A 21,035-nucleotide genomic window follows, 5' to 3' on the forward strand; every position below is an offset into this window, starting at 1 on the left:
TATGCCACCAGGGTTTCCAGTCTAACGGTAGTTTAGCTTAATTAGTAAAGAATGTCTGCCTTGAGCGTTGTGCTCTTTTAAGAATTATCTGTGTGGGATCAACTTGATAACAGCAACTGGAAAGATTAGATAGGAACCTTGGGGGCAGTGGGTTTACGTTAATAGGAGAGGAACAGCTCAGGACAGGAGGGCGAGAAGGGTTGCACAACTGGAAGGATGTCATCAGCGTGTCCCTGGATTGTGCGCATAGAAATGGTTGAATTGGTGTATGTTCTGCTGGCGCTAGTCTCAACAAAAACATAAATTATTTTTTTAAATCTCCTGTAACATCTCTCTCTCCCAAAGGTCCACTTCCTAAGCCACAAATATCGCCACGGTCCAACCCCCAGCTCCCACCCCACTTCACCCCCTCTTCAGCCTCTCCGCTCCTTCCTTTCTGCAGACTCCTGACTTCCCTTCTAGGCTCTTCCTCCTAACCTTCTACACACCTCATCTCATTGGCATCCCCAAAACTCTCCCTGCTCAGAAAAACAAAGCTCCCACCCCAGGCTACACCCAAAAATACAAGGCAAAAAAAAACAAAGCAAACCCAGTGCCTAGTGGATTCCGACTCATAGTGACCCTATAGGACAGGGTAGAACTGCCCCATAGAGTTTCCAAGGAGCGCTGGCAGATTCGAACTGCCTAACCTTTGGTTAGCAGCCACAGCTCTTAACTGCTACACCACCAGGGTTTCCCAAGTCAAACAATAAAAAAAAAAAAAAATAGTCTGGCTTAATTAGTAAAGAACATTTGGCCTTGGGCATTGTACTCTTTGAAAAATGGTCTATATGCAGTTCCAACAACAAACACTTCAAAGATCAGACTAGAAAGTCTGTTTTAAGGTCAGTCGGTAATTATCTGAATTGTTCTTCAAGAGAATGTTGCATATTCACAACGTACTCTGACCCTGTTTCCACAACAATGTGCAATTAAGTTACTAGCAGTCAGCTGGAGTGTAAGAATCTGTAGAACATTTTTTACTTTCTAGTTGAAAATATTGCCCTGACTTGCAAATCAGGTATTAAATAAAACGTCAAATATTATTGGCTTAAATAGTATTCTTATTTTGACAGATCTGAAATGTGATATAATTTTTATATCTCTATAAAAATACTCTAGTAAAGAAATGCAGGGAAGGTGAATTGTATGTGAGATATGTGTTCCTAAAGGCCTATTTTGAAACTTAGAATTCAGACTGAACCCTGATAAATACCAGTGGGTATATCTGTTGAGAGACAATTCCCTGTGGCTCTTGTTTTTCTTGTGGAGAAAGGCACTGATCACCTTCATTCTGGATTATCTTGAATTTTTACGCAAATAACGCAAGCCTTCTGCGCTTGTTTGCCAATCTTGCCCTCTGCCCATGAGGTATAAGCCGCCATTTTTTTTTTACATGTTGCTGTAAAAATAATCAGCATGAAATGTTTAAGAATATACCTCTTGGGGGAAGGGCACAGCTGACAAACACAGAAGGTGTACCTTATTTTTGTAAAAATACGGTAGTCTTGAAAGATACAGTGTCTCCCTCCTGAGCAAAGGGCATACGTGAGTAAAGATGCCTGTCTTTGGATCAAAGATCAGGCACACTTACTGCCCATTTTAAAAGATGTGGGTTCCCAAGCTCTGGGTTCCTCTCCTGTAACACAACCTGCTGTGTGTGCAGGCGTCACCTGGCCCTTGCATGTTGCTCTGGGAGTTGGGGCTTGGGAAACTGGTGCAAATGCTGATACTCTCGCTACTGCTATTGCTGTGAGCAATAAGTCATCCTTTGTCTCTGACCGAGGAATCTCCTTCTCTGCCAGTATCCATGAAACTGTTGCAGGCCAACGCACTAGCTTAGAAGGTGGGTAAAATCTCACACCTTTCACAGTTCTTGACCAGTTGATGCCCTCCCAAAGGAAAATAGAGCCCACAGTTTACCATTCACCAGGCTTATCAGTCTGGAAATAGTGTGTGTGTTCAAGGGCTGACGCACACCTGAACTCAGGAACAGGGTCTCAACTAAGCCCAAAGTCCATGGCTAGCCAATACCTAACTGCGGAACTCTTCACTCTATTGATACCAGGAAACTGAATGAAAGTTAACACTTGTCTCGCTTTAGCTTACTACGTTTTGAAGGCCAGTGGACTGGTACACTTGGTACATTTGGTACTCTTGTTTTGTTTGTTTGTTTTTTAATGTATATAAGATGAAGGTTTACAGAACAAACTAGCTTCTCATTAAACAGTTAGTACACATATTGTTTTGTGACATTGGTTAACAACCCCACAGCATGTCAACACTCTCCCTTTTCTACCTTGGGTTCCCTATTACCAGCTCTCCTGTCCCTTCCTGCCTTCTAGTCCTTGCCCCTGGGCTGGTGTGCCCCTTTCGTCTTGTTTTGTTTTATGGGCCTGTCTAATCTTTGGCTGAAGGGTGAACCTCAGAAGTGACTTCATTACTGAGCTAAAAGGGTGTCCTGGGGCTATACTCTCGGGGTTTCTCCAGTCTCTGTCAGGCCAGTAAGTCTCATCTTTTTTTATGAGTTAGAAGTTTTTTCTACATTTTTCTCTAGCTCTGTCGGGGACCCTCTATTGCGATCCCCGTCAGAGCAGTCAATGGTGGTAGCCGGGCATCGTCTAGCTGTGCTGGACTCAGCCTGGTGGAGGCCATGGTAGTTGTGGTCCATTAGTCCTTTGGACTAATCTTTCCCTCGTGTCTTTAGTTTTCCTCATTATTCCTTGCTCCCAAAGGGGTGAGACCAGTAGAGTATCCTAGATGCCCACTCACAGGCTTGTAAGACCCCGGATGCTACTCTTGGTACTTTTTTTTTTTTTTTTTAATTAAAAAGAAATTCTGTGACTTAAAATTTTCTCTGGCTGAAAGCAGTAGCCCACTTCTTTGTTTGCAAGTGAGTCAGCATGGGGAAGACCTTTATCTTCAGAGGTGAAGAAGAAAGGAGAGCGAGAGTAAGGGAATAAAACCCCTCAGGACTGGGAAAACCTCACACACAAGGCTCACTCTCCTGAAGTGTGGAGATGCTCTGCTTCTGGCTCCTCCTGGCATTTTCAGTGTAGGAGCAACAGAGCCAGACAAACGCTGGGTGGAGGTCCCAGCACCAGTTCCAGCTGCTATGGAGTCAGCCCTGCCTCATGGCGACCCCATGTGTGTCAGAGCAGAACCGTGCTCCATAGGGTTTTCCATGGCTGGTTTATTGGAGGTAGATCACCAGGCCTTTCTTCCAAGGTGCCTCTGGGCGGGCTTGAACCTCCAACCTTTGGGTTAGTAGCCAAGCACTTTAACCATTTGCACCACCCAGGAACTTCTGAGTAGAGATAAAACCTTAAAAAAAAAAATTAATTAAAAAAAGTAAAATAGTAGATATATTACTGTGAAAATTTCAAACACTAGAGAAGCTTATTAACTAAAACATCTAAGTCCCCCCCAGGGGCCCACAGTTTGCTGAGCATTCCATCAGCCCTTTTCCTTTCCCGTAGGAACAGGGAAAAATATGTACATGAGGGGGAGTGTTGATGACTCGGAGCCCAGACGGTGCAGTGGTTAAGTGTTAGGCTGCTAACCAAAAGGTCGGCAGTTTGAATCCACCAGTGGCTACTTGGAAACCCCATGGGGCAGTTCTACTCTGTCCTGTAGTGTCGCTATGAGTCAGAATCCACTCAGTGGCAACGGGTTTGGTTTACTGATGGCTCAAAAGGAAAGCCAAGGAAGCAGGTGGGTGCTTCACCAGGACCAGTTTATAGGAAGTCAGACTACATTTTTAAAGGAGGAGAATCCAGAGCCCTTCATGAATAGTAGACTCTACAAGAAAAAGATTTCGTGCTAAAAACCATTGAATTGTCCACTTTAAACTGGTGAATTGTATGGTATATTAATTATATCTCAATAAAACTTTTATAAAAAAGAATTTCAAACCAAGTTAGGTTTCAGCTGGTGTTATGGATTGATCTGTGTCCCCAAAAAGCATGTATTGTAAATCCTAACCCCTATACCATGAAACCCTGGTGGCGTAGTGGTTAAGAGGTGCGGCTGCTAACCAAAAGGTCAGCAGCTCGAATCCACCAGGTGCCCTTCGGAAACCCTATGGGGCAGTTCCACTCTGTCCTGTAGGGTCACTATGATTCGGAATCGACTCCACAGCAGTGGGTCTGTTGGTTTTGGTGTAACCCCCATCTATACCTGTGGTTATAATCCCATTTGGGAAGGTTTTGGTGTAACCCCCATCTATACCTGTGGTTATAATCCCATTTGGGAAGGTTTTGGTGTAACCCCCATCTATACCTGTGGTTATAATCCCATTTGGGAAGGTTTTGGTGTAACCCCCATCTATACCTGTGGTTATAATCCCATTTGGGAAGGTTTTGGTGTAACCCCCATCTATACCTGTGGTTATAATCCCATTTGGGAATGCATTTCCTTTGTTATGTTAGTGAAGCAGGATTAGTGTAGGGTGTGTCTTAAGACAATCTCTTTTGAGATATAACAAAAGCATAGTGAACAGGTGACTAAGCAAGCAGAGATGGGGAAGACAGATGCCAGACCACACGAAGATCATCAAGACACCAAGGAACAAGGGCCACCCCCACCCCGAGACGACGGAGAGAGGATGCCTTCCTCCAGGGCCCTGAATTCGAACTCCTAGCCTCCTAACTATGAACATAAATTTCTGTTTGCTAAAGCTACCCACTTGCAGAATTTCTGTTATAGCAGCAGTATAACTAAGACAGTTGGTAAAAGAGAAGATTAAAAAAATAGTTGCCATCGAGTTGACCCTGACTCCAGGCACTCCGTGTGTGTTACAGTAGGACTGTGCTCCACAGGGTTTTCGAGGGCTGATTTCTGGGAAGTAGATGGCCAGGCCTTTCTTCTGAGGCTCCCGTGGGTGGTCTGGGCCATCAGCGTTTCTGTTAACAGCTGGGTGCCTTAACTGTTAGCACCACCCAGGGGTGCCAAAAAAAGAAGATACAACTCTTTAAAAACTCAGATATAGGCTTACATCTTTGAAAGTTTATACATTTATTATTTTGAATAGGAGATAAAAACACATGAAAAAATTAAATAGTACAAGAGAGAATAGAGTGAAAAGAGTCCCATTTTTTTTAACTAGGAAAGGTGGGGTTGGGAGAGAGAAATATAGGAGGGGAAACATACCTAGCGAATTACAGTTCTGTGTGTATTTTTTATTTCTCAGCCTGGGTGACGGGCATGCAGGTGCTTGCTGTAGTAATGTTTATGGTTTTTGTGTGCTTAAAATGCTTTGCTTTTGTATTTTTAAGGGCAAGGGATTAGAACAGGCCAAAACTCATTCAGAAAAATAATTTCATGTACCATAAATTTGTATTTGTTTCCTCAGATTAGCTCCAAGGAGTATTATATTGGGGTTATATGACTGTTAATTCCAGCTGATATTCTATTTTTGACTAATTTTAAAATAAAAGTGAAATAATTGCCTCGTCATTAGTTCAGGGTTTAGATTTAAGACTTTGGCTGGCGACATCTGAACGGTTTCTAACGCCCTCTAGCGGCAATGACATACACAGTCTTTGAGGGCGGCCTCTAGGACTTGGTCTTGGAAACACCTCAAAACCAAAACCAACCCTGTTGTTTTCTAGTTATAGCGACCCTAAAGGACCCTATAGGACCGAGTAGAACTGCCCCATGGGGTTTCCAAGGAGCAGCTGGTGGATTCAAATTGCTGACCTTTTGATTAGCAGCCAAGTTCTTAACCACTGCGCCACCAAGGCTTTGAAAAATACAGATACTGACTCCCACACTCAGAGAATCGGAGTTAGTTGGTTTGGGGTGAGGCCTGGGCATCTGGACTTTTTAAAAAGCTCCTCAGGTGATTCTAACGTGAAGCCGAGATGGAGACCCACCATCCTAAAGCAAGCAGAGAATTGAAAGAGGGTGATGTTCTGGAGACTGGCAGGTGGCTACTTTCCTGAGGGTCAGGGGAATGAACGTCTGGGGAGAAGCTGAGAATGAAATGACAGGAAGGAGCTTAGCTATCCTGGCAGAGGAAACAGCAAGCACAAAGGCCATAAGGATGGAATGAGTTTGGCATGTCTGTGGAGCAGGAAGAAGGCCAAGGTGGTCAGAGCATGGAGGAGGAGGGAGACATGAGTGGACATAAGATCAAAGAATGGGGCAGGAGTTAGATCATTTAGCCTCTGTGAAGTCAGGAAAGGAGTTGGGATTTTAATCCAACTGCCAGCAGAGGCCTTTTAGTAACATGGCTTGTAAGCCTAAAATATTAGCAACCAACATTTCATGAAGCAAAATACTTTCACATGTCTTAAAATTGAAGCTTTCTCATCAGATTCCTCTACTGGGTGTTGTATTAGCTTCCAAGGGCTGCCAAAACAAAGTACCTCAACTGGGTGGCTTAAAACAACAGAAATTCATTGTCTTATAATTCTGGAGACTAGAAGACAAAAACCAAGGTGTCAGCAGGGCCATGCTCTCTCTGAAGGCTCTACGGGAAGGTCCTTCCTTGCCTCGCCTAGCTTCTGGTGGTTGTTGGCAATCCTTGGTGTTGCTTGCCTTGTGGTAGCATAACTCCAATCTGCGTCTCCATCTTTACATGGCTGTCTTGCCTCTGAGTGTGTCTGTGTCCAGATTTCCCTCTCCTCAGAAGGACACCAGTCATTGGGTTAGGCCACCTAATCCACCATGAGGTCCCTGAGTGTGCAAACAATTTGCACTCTATACTTACCTGAAGGTTGGCTGTCTGCTTGCATAAAAATTACAGCCGGGAAAACCCTATGTAGCAGTTCCACTCGGTAACACGTGGGGTTGCCATGCGTCAGAGCTGACGCCACAGCAGCAGATGCGGTTTGGGGCAATCCAGAACGACCTCGTAGTAACTGATTACATCTGCAAAGATGCTATTTCTAAATAAAGTCACATTCACAGGTACTGGGGTTTAGGACTTCAACATCTCTTTTTGGGGGACACAATTCACCCCACAACAGAGATCATATTCAAGAGTGTTTCTATAGGTAGTAGTTAGATATGTATTAATTGTTTAGTAAAGCCAGACATTCTGTCCTTGTTAAACTTGAACTTAAAAGAAGCATTGCAGTTGTCCAGTCCCCAAGCCCACCCTCAGGTGCCACGATTGGCTAGAAGAACTAACAGAACTCAGAAAAGGTGTTATGCTCACAGTTACGGTTTACTACAGCAAAAGGATACAGCTTAAAATCAGCAAAGGGAAGAGACCCACGGGGCAGGGTCCGGGAGAGACCAGGCACAAGTTTCCAGTCGTCCTCTCCCAGAGGAGGCACGTGGACAGTGCTTACTTCTTCCAGCAACAATGTGTGGCAACACACACAGAGTATTGCCAATCAGGGACACCCTGGTGGCTGACTGCCTGCAAAGCTGACCTTAGTCTCCAGCCCTTCCGGGGGACAAGCTGATACTGAGTGGCTTAAGTGCCCCTCCGCCCACAAATCACATTGTTATCATAGACGATCTGGCAAGGTTCAAGGCCCCCAGGCAAACAAAGACACCCTTATCAAGTCAGGACATTCCAAGGGCTTAGAGGTTCCTTCCCAGAAGCTGGGCAAGGGCCAAACCTTTCTTTGGGTAAGGTTAATCTTTTACTGCACAACCATCATCAGTTTAAAATGAAAGAAGTTTTATTATTTGTGTGGTTTATGTTTTTCAAAAGGTCACTCACAGACTGTAGGGGAGCAAGGGTGGAATCAGGAACACCAGTTATGAGGTGCTACAGTAATTTAGGAGAGAATTGATAATCATACCGTCCTTACAGCTGTTAGGAGCCCTGGTGGCACAGTGGTTAAAAGCTTCAGCTGCTAACCAAAAAGATCAGCAGTTCGAATCCACCAGCTGCTCCTTGGAAACCCTATGGGGCTGTTCTACTCTGTCCTATAGGGTCGCTGTCATGGATTGAATTGTGTCCCCCCAAAATGTGCGTCAACTTGGCTAGGCCATGATTCCCCGTATTGTGTGATTGTCCACCATTTTGTCATCTGAGGTGATTTTCCTTTGTGTTGTAAATCCTACTCTATGATGTTAATGAGGCAGGATTAGAGGCAGTTATGTTAATGAGGTAGGACTCAATCTACAAGATTAGGGTTTGTCTTAAATTAATCTCTTTTGAAATACAAAAGAGAGAAGGTAGCAGAGAGACTTGGGGACCTCGTTCCACCAAGAAACAAGAGCCAGGAGAATAATGTATCCTTTGGACCCAGCGTCCCTACACTAAGAAGCTCCTCAACTGGGGAAGATTGATGACAAGGACCTTCCCCGAGAGCTGACAGAGAGAGAAAGCCTTCCCCTGGAGCTGGTGCCCTGAATTCGGACTCATAGCCTCCTAGGCTGTGAGAGAACAAATTTTTCTTTATTAAAACCATCCACTTGTGGTATTTCTGTTATAGCAGCACTAGATGACTAAGGCAGTTGCTATGAGTCAGAATTAACTTGTCGGCAACGGGTTCGTTTTTTTGATTTAACAGCTGTTAGAGATTCGTTGAGTGTTTGCCGTGTGCTGGGCAGTGTGACAAGTACTTTATGTGGAATACCTCATTTAAGTGCTGAAGGCTCCTTGGAGGACGTACCATCTAATTTTCCTAGAGAGAGCCACCGGAAGGCTGGAGTAGACGTGCCCAAGGACACACAGCCAGCTGAGGGCAGAAGCTGTGCCAGAACCCAAGCCCTCTCCTCCTGCCACCCACCGCAGGAAGGTGACAGCGTCTCCAGGAACCAAGGGAGATCCCTTGGTCCTCACCTCTCACTAAAGAGAAGATACTGTGCCTGACATGAGGAGTGACCGAGGCCCGAGTGACCCACTTCTGACAGAGAAATCTGCGTTTAAGCAACTTGGAATAAACGAAGAACAAAAAGCCTTTCACTTAAGAATGTCTTTGAAAAGGCAGTAAAAATTAATTTTATCAGATCTCATCCCTTGAACACATACCTTTTTAGTATTCAGTGTAACAAAATGAAAAGTTTGCATAAAGCACTTCTCTTCACACACAGTTGTCTGGAGGAAAAACACTTGTGTGATCGAATTGTGAGCTGAACTAGCCACTTTTTTCATGGAACACCATTTTTATTTGAAAGAAGGACCGACTGTCCAGACAAACTATGGGTATTTAGATTTGGGCACTTGACACACATTTTCTTAAAAATGAACAACATGAGCCTGTCACTGTGAGGAAAATACGTGATTATTTGTTGCCAATGATAAAATTTGCACCAAAACCCAAAACCCATTGCTGTCGAGTCGATTCCAACTCATAGCGACCCTATAGCACATTCTCATGAAATTATTTTGGATAACTTGTATCTGCCACTGTGAGCTTGACAACTTCCCAGTGCTTCAAAGAATTTTCTGAGGACATGAGTGGTAATATTAATAAGAGTGATTTTTAAAAAATTGTATAATGAACCGTGTCAATATTTGGAAGATGTATGTAGCTCAGTGAGTGATAATTTCCAAGTGACTACTGCATGATATTCCAAACATCATTCATGAGGAAAATATCTACTCAATGGGTAAGACAGACCAGTGGATTTTAATATAACAGAAAATGAATATTCACTAATATGGTTTCAGATTCCACATGGTAATGAACTGTTAATAAGCTACAATTTCTTGAGTTTTGGTGAAGTATCAAAGAATAGTCACAGTGCTCTAAAAAAGCTGTTAAAATGTTCTCCCCTTTTGTAACTATATACCTGTGTAATGCTGAGTTTTCTTCATACACATCAACCGAAACAATATACCAACAGATGGAATGCAGAAGCAGATAGAATCCAACTGCCTTCTATTAAGCCCAACATTGAAGACATTTGCAAATGCATAAAACAACGCTACTGTTCTCACAAAATGTCTTTAGTCTGTGAAAATATAGCTTTTCTTAGGGTTATTTTTAAGTGAATAAATATTTTAACAGTATAAATTTTTAATATGGTAAACATTGATAAATATAACCCACGTTAACAAAAGCTCTTTGTGGTCCTCAGTAATTTTTTAGAGTGTGAAGTGGTCCTAAGATGAAAAGTTTGAGAACTGCTCATGTAAGGTGCGAAATCTGAGGTCATCAGACAGTAGGGCAGTGCTCAGGACAGAGAGATGCAGTCCATCCACAAACCCTTAGGCAGGTACTTATTTCCCCAGCACCTGGATGGATATGGTTTTGAACATCATTAGAGCTGGTGTTACATGTGCTAGGCACACAGGGTCATTATGTTGTTTATAACAGCCCTCTGAATTTGACACTATTAGATCTGTCATTTACAAATGAGGAAACTGAGACAAATTTGTAAACGGCAGAGTGGGGACTCAAACTCAGCCACCTGGTTTGGGATCCCACGCTCTTCACTGCGACGCCATGCTGCCCTGACCCAGGTGTTCCTTTCACAATAAGCTGAGATGGTTCCTGAAGATCATGTCTCACTATTTATCACCCTACACATGCACTGCGGCTCTTACGAAATCGCCTTTGGTCATTCTGAATGAATTTCAACACAATGAAATGAAAACAAAGACTGTCAAAGAGTTCGAAATTATCTTCAATAATTGCTTAGTTCTTCACTTGTTTTCCCTTATGAGTTCATATAAATCGAATCATACAACAATAACAGCAACAAGATTCACTCATATTCATACAAGTTCATAACACACAATTTACAGTTTGTGGCTGTTTTCAGTTTTGTTCATTGCCATTATGGCACTCCGTTCTCTTCAGCAGTGTCTTCTATGGCTGTATCGGTGAAAGAGGTGTTCAAAATTATCTACATTCCTGGGTTTGATTTTTCTCCTTGAAAGAATTTAAAAATGCTTGAAACTTATTTTGTGCAAGTTGTGTTCTGTTGAAGTAAATACTAAAATAAAAGTCTTACTGAAGAAGGTGAAAGGTAGAGCAAGCTTTTGTCCTTAAAAATTCTCCAAAAGAGACCGGTGTCACCGAACAATATGTGTATTAACTGTTTAAGGAGAAACTAATTTGCTCTGTAAAACTTCATCTAAAGTATAATTTTAAAAAAATTCTCAGAGAGAGTGTAGGGAAAATTATTAAACCAAAATCCCCGCTTCTCACACCAACCGAGTGGGAAAATAGTCAAATTCTACCCTTTCCACTTCTGTTCTGACACCAGCTGCTCTCTGATGCCGACCACCTGGAGCTGGGTCAGACCTCACAAGGTAAGGAGCACGGCCCTCCAGATGCCAGGCCTGCCCAAGACTTCAGATACCAGCCACGAGCCTGGGAGTCTACATGACACCCTCACTTTTGGTCTGCTGGCTATAAATTTGGGGTTTTCCCACCGCCTTTTCAGAATGCCAGCCACAAATTTGGGAGTCCCCAGGGCACCCCTCATTTCCGACCTGCTGCTTACAAATTCGGGGATTCCCTCTATCCAGGATACCAGCCATAGCTCAGGGTTCCCACCAACCCCCTTCACTTCTGACCTGCTGGCTTCCACTACTTCTTTGGGTTTAATAATTCTCTGGAAGGACTCACAGAACTCAAAGAAAGCACTACGTTTATGATTATAGTTTTATTAGCAAAAAGGACACAGAAGAAGAGATGCATAGGGCAAGGCCTTGGAGGGTTCTCAATGCAGAGCTTCTGTGTCCCAAAAAGGGGCCTGCTACCCTTTCATGAATAAGGAAGACCGAAGAATTGACGCCTTTTAATTATGGTGTTGGTGAAGAATATTGAACACACCATGGATTTCCAGAAGAACCAACAAATCTGCCTTGGAAGAAGTACACCCAGAAGCAAAGATGGCGAGACTTCTCACATACTTTGGACATGTTATCAGGAGGGATCAGTCCCTGGAGAAGGACATCATGCTCGGTAAAGTAGAGGGTCAGCAAAGAGAGGAGGACCCTCAATGAGATGAACTGACACAGTGGCTGCAACAATGGGCTTAAGCACAACAATGGTTGTGAGGATGGCGTGGGACCCGGCAGTGTTTCATTCTGTTGTGCATAGGGTCTCTATGAGTCGGAAGTGACTCGATAGCACCTAATAACAAGCCTTTCATGTGCATTGCTGTCTTTTACCAACCAGGAATCTCAGAGCTTCCGTATGGAGAGCCTTTACTGGGGCCTCATTATGTATGCTACCACCCATCTGTCAGTTTGTCATACCGAGGTGGCTTTTGTGTTATTACGATGCTGGAAGCTATCCCATCTGTATCCCAAATACCAGCAGGGTCACCCATGGTGGACAGGTTTCAGCAGAGCTTCCAAAATAAGACAGACTAGGAAAAAAGGCCTGATGACCTACTATTGAAAATTAGTCATTGAAAACCCTATGGATCACAATAGAATATTTTTGGTATAGTAGGGGAGGATGAACCCTCTAGATTGGAAGGCACTCAAAATACACATTGGCTGCAACAATGGACTTCGGCATACCAATGATCATGAAGATGGCACAGGATCAGGCAACATTTTGTTCTGTTGTACATGTGATCACCATGAGTCGGCACCAACTCAGTGGAAGCTATCGACAACAACAACATGGCATAGGCGTGATTGACTGAATCAGCCCACCTCTCCTGAGGTCAGCTGATATCGTGAGGTGGTCTCTCTGGCCTGGCCAGTCCCCACCTGAGTCACCTCATTAGCTTAAACTCTCAGATGCTATCCGGAGGCTCATAGGTAGTAAAACCAAAATAACCCATTGCTGTCGAGTTTGAGTTCGACTCATGGTGGTACTATAAGACGGAATAGAACCACCCTAGGGTCTCCAAGGAGCGACTGGTGGATTCAAACTGCCCATCTTTTGATTAGCTGCCAAGCTCTTAACCACTACACCACCAGGGCTCCATTAAAAAAAAAAAAAAACCCACTAACTCGCTGCCATTGAGTTGATTCCGACTCATAGTGACCCCATAGGGTTTCCAAGGCTGTAAATCTCTACTGAAGTGGACTGCCACATCTTTCTCCCTCAAAGACACTGCTGGTTTCAAATCACCGACCTTTTGGTTAGCAGTCAATTGCTATACCTACTTCGCCCCCAGGGCTCCTTACGTTGTTTCTGTTACGTGCCTGCGAGTTGGTTCTGACTCATAGTGACCCTATGCACAACAGAATGAAAAGCTGCCCAGTCCTGTATCATCCTTACAATCATTGTTATGCTTGAGCTCATTGTTGTGGCCACTGTGTCAATCCACCTCGTTGAGGGTCTTCCTCTTTTCTGCTGACCCTGTACTTTGCCAAGCATGATGTTCTTCTCCAGGGATTGATCCCACCTGACAACATGTCCAAACTATGTAAGACACAGTCTCACCATCCTTGCTTCTAAAGAGCATTCTGGCTTTACTTCTTCTAAGACAGATTTATTTGTTCTTTTGGCAGTCCATGGTATATTCAATATTCTTTGCCAACGCCACAGTTCAAAGGCATCAATTCTTTTCCAGTCTTCCTTATTTATTGTCCAGCTTTCACATGCATATGATGCAACTGAATATAACATGGCTTGTGTCAGGTGCACCTTAGTCTTCAAGGTGACATCTTTGCTTTTCAACACTTAGAAGAGGTCTTTTGCAGCAGATTTACCCAATACAATGAATCGTTTGATTTCTTGACTGCTGCTTCCATGGCTGTTGATTGTGATGGCTGTTGATTGTGGATCCAAGTAAAATGAAATCCTTGACAATGTCAGCCTTTTCTCCCTTTATCATGATGTTGCTCATTGGTCCAGTTGTGAGGATTTTTTTTTTTTTTTGATATGTTGTTGAATTCTATTGGCTAGAATTTTGTTGAGGATTTTTGCATCTATGTTCATGAGGGATATAGGTCTGTAATTTTCTTTTTTTGTGACGTCTTTACCCGGTTTTGGTATCAGGGAAATGGTGGCTTCACAGAATGAGTTAGGTAGTATTCCGTCATTTTCTATGCTTTGGAATACCTTTAGTAGTAGTGGTATTAACTCTTCTCTGAAGGTTTGGTAGAACTCTGCAGTGAAGCCGTCCGGGCCAGGGCTTTTTTTTGTTGGGAGTTTTTTGATTACCGTTTCAATCTCTTTTTTTGTTATGGGTCTATTTAGTTGTTCTACTTCTGAATGTGTTAGTTTAGGTAGGTAGTGTTTTTCCAGGAATTCATCCATTTCTTCTAGGTTTGCAAATTTGTTAGAGTACAATTTTTCGTAATAATCTGATACGATTCTTTTAATTTCAGCTGGGTCTGTTGGGATGTGACCCATCTCGTTTCTTATTCGGGTTATTTGTTTCCTTTCCTGTATTTCTTTAGTCAGTCTGGCCAATGGTTTATCAATTTTGTTAATTTTTTCAAAGAGCCAGCTTTTGGCTTTGTTAATTCTTTCAATTGTTTTTCTGTTCTCTAATTCATTTAGTTCAGCTCTAATTTTTATTATTTGTTTTCTTCTGGTGCCTGATGGATTCTTTTGTTGCTAACTTTCTATTTGTTCAAGTTGTAGGGACAGTTCTCTGATTTTGGCTCTTTCTTCTTTTTGTATGTGTGCATTTATCGATATAAATTGGCCTCTGAGCACTGCTTTTGCTGTGTCCCAGAGGTTTTGATAGGAAGTATTTTCATTCTCGTTGCATTCTATGAATTTCCTGATTCCCTCCTTAATGTCTTCTATAACCCAGTCTTTTTTCAGGAGGGTATTGTTCAGTTTCCAAGTATTTGATTTCTTTTCCCTAATTTTTCTGTTATTGATTCCCACTTTTATGGCCTTGTGGTCTGAGAAGATGCTTTGTAATATTTCGATGTTTTGGACTCTGCAAAGGTTTGTTTTATGACCTAATATGTGGTCTATTCTAGAGAATGTTCCATGTGTGCTAGAAAACAGTTGTGAGGATTTTTGTTTTCTTTATGTTGAGGTGCAATCCATACTGAAGGCTGTGATCTTTGATCTTCATTAGTAAGTGCTTCAAGTCCTCTTCACTTTCAGCAAGCAAGGTTGTGTCATCTGCGTAACGCAGGTTGTTAATGAGTCTTCCTCCAATCCTGATGCCCCATTCTTCTTCATATAGTCCAGCTTCTTGTATTATTTACTCAGCATACAGATTGAATAGGTATGGTGACAGGATACAACCCCGACGCACACTTTCCCTGACTTTAAACCAATCAGTATCTCCTTGTTCTGTCCAAACAACTGCCTCTTGATCTATGTATAGGTTCCTCATGAGCACAATTAAGTGTTCTGTTCTGGAATTCCCATTCTTCGCAATGTTACCCGTAGTTTGTTATGATCCACACAGTTGAATGCCTTTGCATAGTCAATAAAACAGGTAAACATCCTTCTGGTATTCTCTGCTTTCAGCCAGGATCCATCTGACATCAGCAATGATATCCCTGGTTCCACGTCCTCTTCTGAAACCGGCCTGAATTTCTGGCAGTTCCCTGTTGATATACTGCTATAGCCGTTTTTGAATGATCTTCAGCAAAATTTTGCTTGCATGTGATATTAATGATATTGTTCAATAATTTCTGCATTCGGTTGGATCACCTTTCTTGGGAATAGGCATAAATATGGATCTCTTCCAGTCAGTTGGCCAGGAAGCTGTCTTCCATGTTTCTTGCATAGATGAGTGAGCACCTCCAGTGCTGCATTTGTTTGTTGAAACACCTCAATTGATATTCCATCAATTCCTGAAGCCTTGCTTTTTGCCAATGCCTTCAGAGCAGCTTGGACTTCTTCTTTTAATACCATTGATTCCTGATCATATGCTACCTCTTGAAATGGTTGAACATCGACTAATTCTTTTTGGTATAATGACTCTGTGTGTTACTTCTATCTTCTTTTGATATTTCCTGTGTTGTTTAATATTTTCCCCATAGAATCCTTCACTATAGCAACTCAACGCTTGAATTTTTTCCTCAGCTCTTTCAACTTGAGAAACTCCAAGTGCGTTCTTCCCTTTTGGTTTTCTAGCTCCAGTTTCTTTGCACAGGTCATTATAATACTTTACTTTGTCTTCTCGAGCCGCCCTTTGAAATCTTCCTTTCAGTTCTTTTACTTCATCATTTCTTCCTTTTGCTTTAGCTGTTCAACGTTTGTCAGCAAGTTTCATAGTCTCCTCTGACATCCATCTTGGTCTTTTCTTTCTTTCCTGTCTTTTCAGTGACCTCTTGCTTTCTTTTTGTATGATGTCCTTGATGTCATTCCACAACTCGTCTGGTCTTCGGTCACTAGTGTTCAATGTGTCAAATCTATTCTTGAGATGGTCTCTAAATTCAGGTGGGATATACTCAAAGTCATATTTTGGCTCTCATGGACTTGCTCTGATTTTCTTCAGTTTCAGCTTGAACTTGCATATGAGCAATTGATGATCTGTTCCATAGTTGGCCCCTGGCCTTGTTCTGACTGATAATCGTGAGGTTTTCCATCATCTTTTTCCACAGAAGTAGTCAATTTGATTTCTGTGTGTTCCATCTGGTGAGGTCCATGTGTATAGTTGCCGTTTATGTTAGTGAATGAAGGTATTTGCAATAAGAAATCATTGGTCTTGAGAAATTCTATCATTTGATCTCTGGTATTGTTTCTATCACCAAGGTCACATTTTCCAACCACCGATCCTTCTTCTTTGTTTCCAACTTTCTCAATCCAGTCACCAGTAATTACCAATGTATCCTCATTGCATGTTCGACCAATTTCAGACTGCAGCAGCTGATAAAAATCTTCTATTTCTTCATCTTTGGCCTTAGTGGTTGGTGCATAAATTTGAATAATAGTCGTATTAACTGGTCTTCTTTGTAGGCATATGGATATTATCCTATCACTGAGAGCATTGTACTTCAGGATAGATCTCGAAATATTCTTTTTGACAACGAATGCAACACCATTCCTCTTCAAGTTGTCATTCCCAGCATAGTAGACTATATTATTGTCAGATTTAAAATGGCCAATATCAGTCCATTTCAGCTCACTAATGCCTAGGATATCAATGTTTATGCATTCCATTTCAAGGACTCCTTATAGATAGCAAAAAAAAAAAACCTGTTACCATCGAGTCGATTCCAACTCATAGCAACCCTGTAGGACAGAGTACAACTGTTCCACAGGGTTTCCAAGGAGAGTCTGGTAGATTCGAACTGCCAACTTTTTGATTAGCAGCTGTAGCTCTTAACCACTATGCCACCATGGTTTTTATAAATAGCAAAGGCACCTCATTTACTCGGGAAGTTGAAAGAGCTTAGGGATTGTCTCTCAGGAGCTATTGGATATTTGAGTAAAATTAATATAAGCTCCACAGAGAGATTAGTTCTTCTATAAAAACTCTTTCGCCCTTACTCAATACAGGTAAAGAGAACAGAGCCCGAGAGAACAGCTTCTTTGTGCCATCAATTTCCAGCCCTCAGAGGGAGGATTTTTTTCTGTTATCCAGATAAGGAAACTGAGGCTCAAAGAATTCTAAAGCTTGCCCACAGTTACAGAGCTGGCAAAGGGCTAAACTCCTCACATAGCCTGGGGGCTCCTTAATGGCAGGGGCTATGTCTCATTGCTTTGTCACCCCAGAGCCTGCGAGCACTTAGCGCTCAGGAGGGGCTTGGCAGCTGCTTGCTGAGCTGCACCCCCATTGTAGAATAGGGATCCCACCCGGGTGAGTCTGATCTGAAACTTGTGCTTACCTCCCTGGCTGACTCTGTAGTATAGCTGACGGTTGGTCTAGTTTTTTGAATGTCCAAGTCAAGAAGTTATAAAAATCCCAAATGATTTAACTACAAGTGGAATATGGAAGGCCTTGGGAGAATCAGGGAAATGGATAAAAACTTTTGAACACTAACATATTCACAGGAGGTGATTATTGATCCAGTGGGCAGAAAAACCAAAGGTTTCCACTGAGGTGGCCTCATTCTTTTTTTCCTCTCCCCTTTTTTCTGAAAGAACCACTTGGGAAGGACAAGAAACAAACCAACTGCAAGACTTATTAGACAGTACCACAGGGAGGGCTGGCTGGCTTTGCCTTGTGTTTCAGTGTTCCACGTGAAAAGTGGATTGGAGCTCCTGTCAACAATGGAGAAAGAGGGAGCCGCTGTCTCGGGAAGAACAAAGGAGAGCAGTGGGCATTCCTTTCTGTTTGGGAAACGTGGGAGACTTCAAAAGGAACACCTAGGCAGAGGTCTGAGTAAAAAAGAAGAAGAAAATCCAATCTTACACTTAAAACAGATGTTTTCCCTTTTCTAATAAAATTTTTCTCCATCCTAAAAATATTACATGTTCATTAGAGAAAATCGGAAATTCCATGAAAGTAAAGAGGAAAAAAGTACCCATTTAAAGACAAGCACTGTTCACCACTTTGTTATTGTTGTTGTATGCCCTCAAATCAATTCCGACTTATAGTGTGACCTTATAGGCCAGAGCAGGACTTCCTCATAGGGTTTCCCAGGCTGTAATCTTTACCGGAGATCACTGGGTTTTTTCTGCCGAGCACCTACTGGTGGATTTGAACCACTGACCTTTTGGTTAGCAGCCAAGCACTTAACCATTGCACCACCAGGGCTCCTCTTTTTATCATTTCAAGTATATATATATTTTAAAAGCTTGTACAGGAATATGCACCACTAACAACGTAGAGATTAAGATAAGAGCTTTTCCCCCCCTAAGTTATAAGTTGAATAATAAAGTCAGAACTTGCTTTTTGCAAGCTGTACTCCAAAAAGTCATGTAAAGCCAGTTTTTGGAAATAGAATCATATCTATATATTTACATTGCTTCTTTTAGCATTATGCCATAGGAATGTTGCCATATTTTCTTAATTTTTTATTTGAAAATAATCATAGATTCATAAGAAGTTGCAAAAAAAAAAAAAAAAGTACAGAGAGGTTCTATGCACTCTGCACCCAGTTTTCCCCCATGATGTTGTCTTGGGTAACTACAGGCAATGTCACAACCAGGAAGTGACCTTGGTACAATATGTGTGTGTATAGTTCTATGCAGTTTTATCCTGTGTGTAAATTTGTGGAGCCACCACCACAATACAGGACCATTCTTTCACCACAAGGCTCCCCCTGTGATACCTCTTCCTTGGTGGTCACACCCATTGCCCTGCTGCCCCCCACCCCTCCCTGCTGGCAACCGCTAATCTCTGTCTCTATCATTTTTTTATTGCAATAACATTATACAAAAAGATTTTTAAATAAATTGGCTTTTTTTACTCGACACAATTCTTTTGAAATCTATCCAAGTTGTGTTTATTAATAGTTCATTCCTTTTTAATTGTGAGTAGTACTCCATGGTATGGAATTTATTACCGTTTAATCTTAGACAGATGAATAAACTACATTTTTAATGACTCCATAACATTCCCACCAACAGAGATACCATAGATTTCCTAACTATTCCCCTGTTATTGGACATCTAGGTTGTTGCTGAAAAAAATAAATGTTATGGAATATCTTGTACACAAAGGGTTTTCTGATTCTTATTTCTTTAAGATAGTCTCCGAAGCTGAGTCACTTAGACAAAGGATATTAACATTTTTCAGGCTCTTTAATACACATTGCCAAATTGCTTTTTCAAAAGCTCATCCAGGAATATGTACCACGAACAACGTAGAGATTAAGATAAGAGCTGTTTTCCCCCTAAGTTACAAGTGGAATTATAAAGATGAACTTGCTTTCTGCAAGATGTATTCTGAAAAGTCACATAAAGTAATTTTTTTGTAAATAGAATCATATTTAAAGTGCATTTTGTATAGCAAAGTCTATTTTTATTATATTAATTATCACTCATTAATTTGGCTATAACTACAGGAAGAAAAGTTAAGAAGGGTTACGTATGGAGAGAGAGATTATGAGTGGGAACGGATCAGGCAGGGATAGTTGTTTTTAATTTCATGCTGTCTGTTCTGTGCTACTTAACGTTTTTTTAACCATGGGCATTTATTACTTTGATTAATATTCTTTAGAAATATTGGTAAAAAGCTCCCCCAGGTGATTCTAGCGATCAGCTTGGCTTGGGAACCGCTAGTGTGTTTACGACAAAATGCTTCTACATGAAAAAATCGCATCTAGGAACTGTGGTCAAATCAACATTCTTAGAAGAACCGAGTGAGCCCTACTGTATGTCCAAGATGGACTTGGTTTGTGTATGTGTGATCTAAAGTTACCTGGGTGTAGTGCTGCGCTCTTTGTGACCAGCACGATTGGAGGAAAACTGTCAGTTGCGTACGTGCATGGTACGGTGATGACCAGGACACCTGTGCGTCACTGACCTGTGTCTTCTCAGGATTTATTTGCTGGCTGCAGATGCCGATCAGAAGAGGCCGATCACTGCAAGTACGCTAAGACCTTGAGAGGAGAGCAGTGAACGAAAAGTGAGAGAATAAAAAAGCTCAGACCCAAGAGGGCAAGTGACTGACGTGAATGTTCAGTACATCCACTGTCATGTTGACCTGGTAACACCCAGCTGGGAGCTCTGTCAGGACCATCTTCAGGTTTGACCAGAGCTTAACTTAAACCCCCTGACTTGGAAGCCTTGTTGTGTTGTTAGTAATATTAATCAGCTAACCTCATGAGTGGAAAGTTGAATCCCAAAAGCATCTTATCCACAGAGTGCAAATATCTCTGAGAAACATCCGTTCTAGTATTAACAGTTGAAGGTTTTTGGCAAAAAATGCTATTCTCTTCAATTCATGTGTCCAGTACTATAAGCAGTCTAACCTTCATCACAAGACAGTGGGAAATTCACTCTGACTTGTCAGTACCTGGAGCCTGCTGGAGAAAACTGACTAAATCTGAAAGCAACCCTAGTCCACAGCTGGCAAACTCCGGTCAGGGTCCTTGACCAGTAGACTAGCCAGGATCTGAATCATCACCTTTGCTTGAAGGAGGCAATGGTTCTAAACCCGGCAACATAAGCTCAGCAGATATACCTGGGCATAGAAAAGAGAAATTGGAAATAAAGCCTGAGAGCTTGTGGTTCGGGTGATGGAAGACACTGCAATGTGCTTTACTGGAGGTCAGCTATGTTGTGTTGCAGTGAGCAATGGTTACAACCCAGGAGAGATGAGCCCATCAGCAGATGTAGCCAGCGTGATTT

General features: G+C 42.1%; 1 long non-coding RNA gene across 1 annotated transcript in view; it reads right to left on the minus strand.

Moving 5' to 3' along the window:
• The window catches only part of LOC111751555 (uncharacterized), a 46,426-nt gene that overhangs the window by 14,161 nt on the left and 11,230 nt on the right, over window positions 1-21,035 (minus strand). The window contains exon 2 of the long non-coding RNA XR_002786657.2: window positions 20,104-20,284. This is a non-coding gene — a long non-coding RNA (uncharacterized LOC111751555). The remainder of the gene's footprint in view (window positions 1-20,103; window positions 20,285-21,035) is intronic.

The sequence above is a fragment of the Loxodonta africana genome, chromosome 15 (genome assembly GCF_030014295.1).
Source record: "Loxodonta africana isolate mLoxAfr1 chromosome 15, mLoxAfr1.hap2, whole genome shotgun sequence".
Taxonomy (NCBI): Eukaryota; Metazoa; Chordata; class Mammalia; order Proboscidea; family Elephantidae; genus Loxodonta; species Loxodonta africana.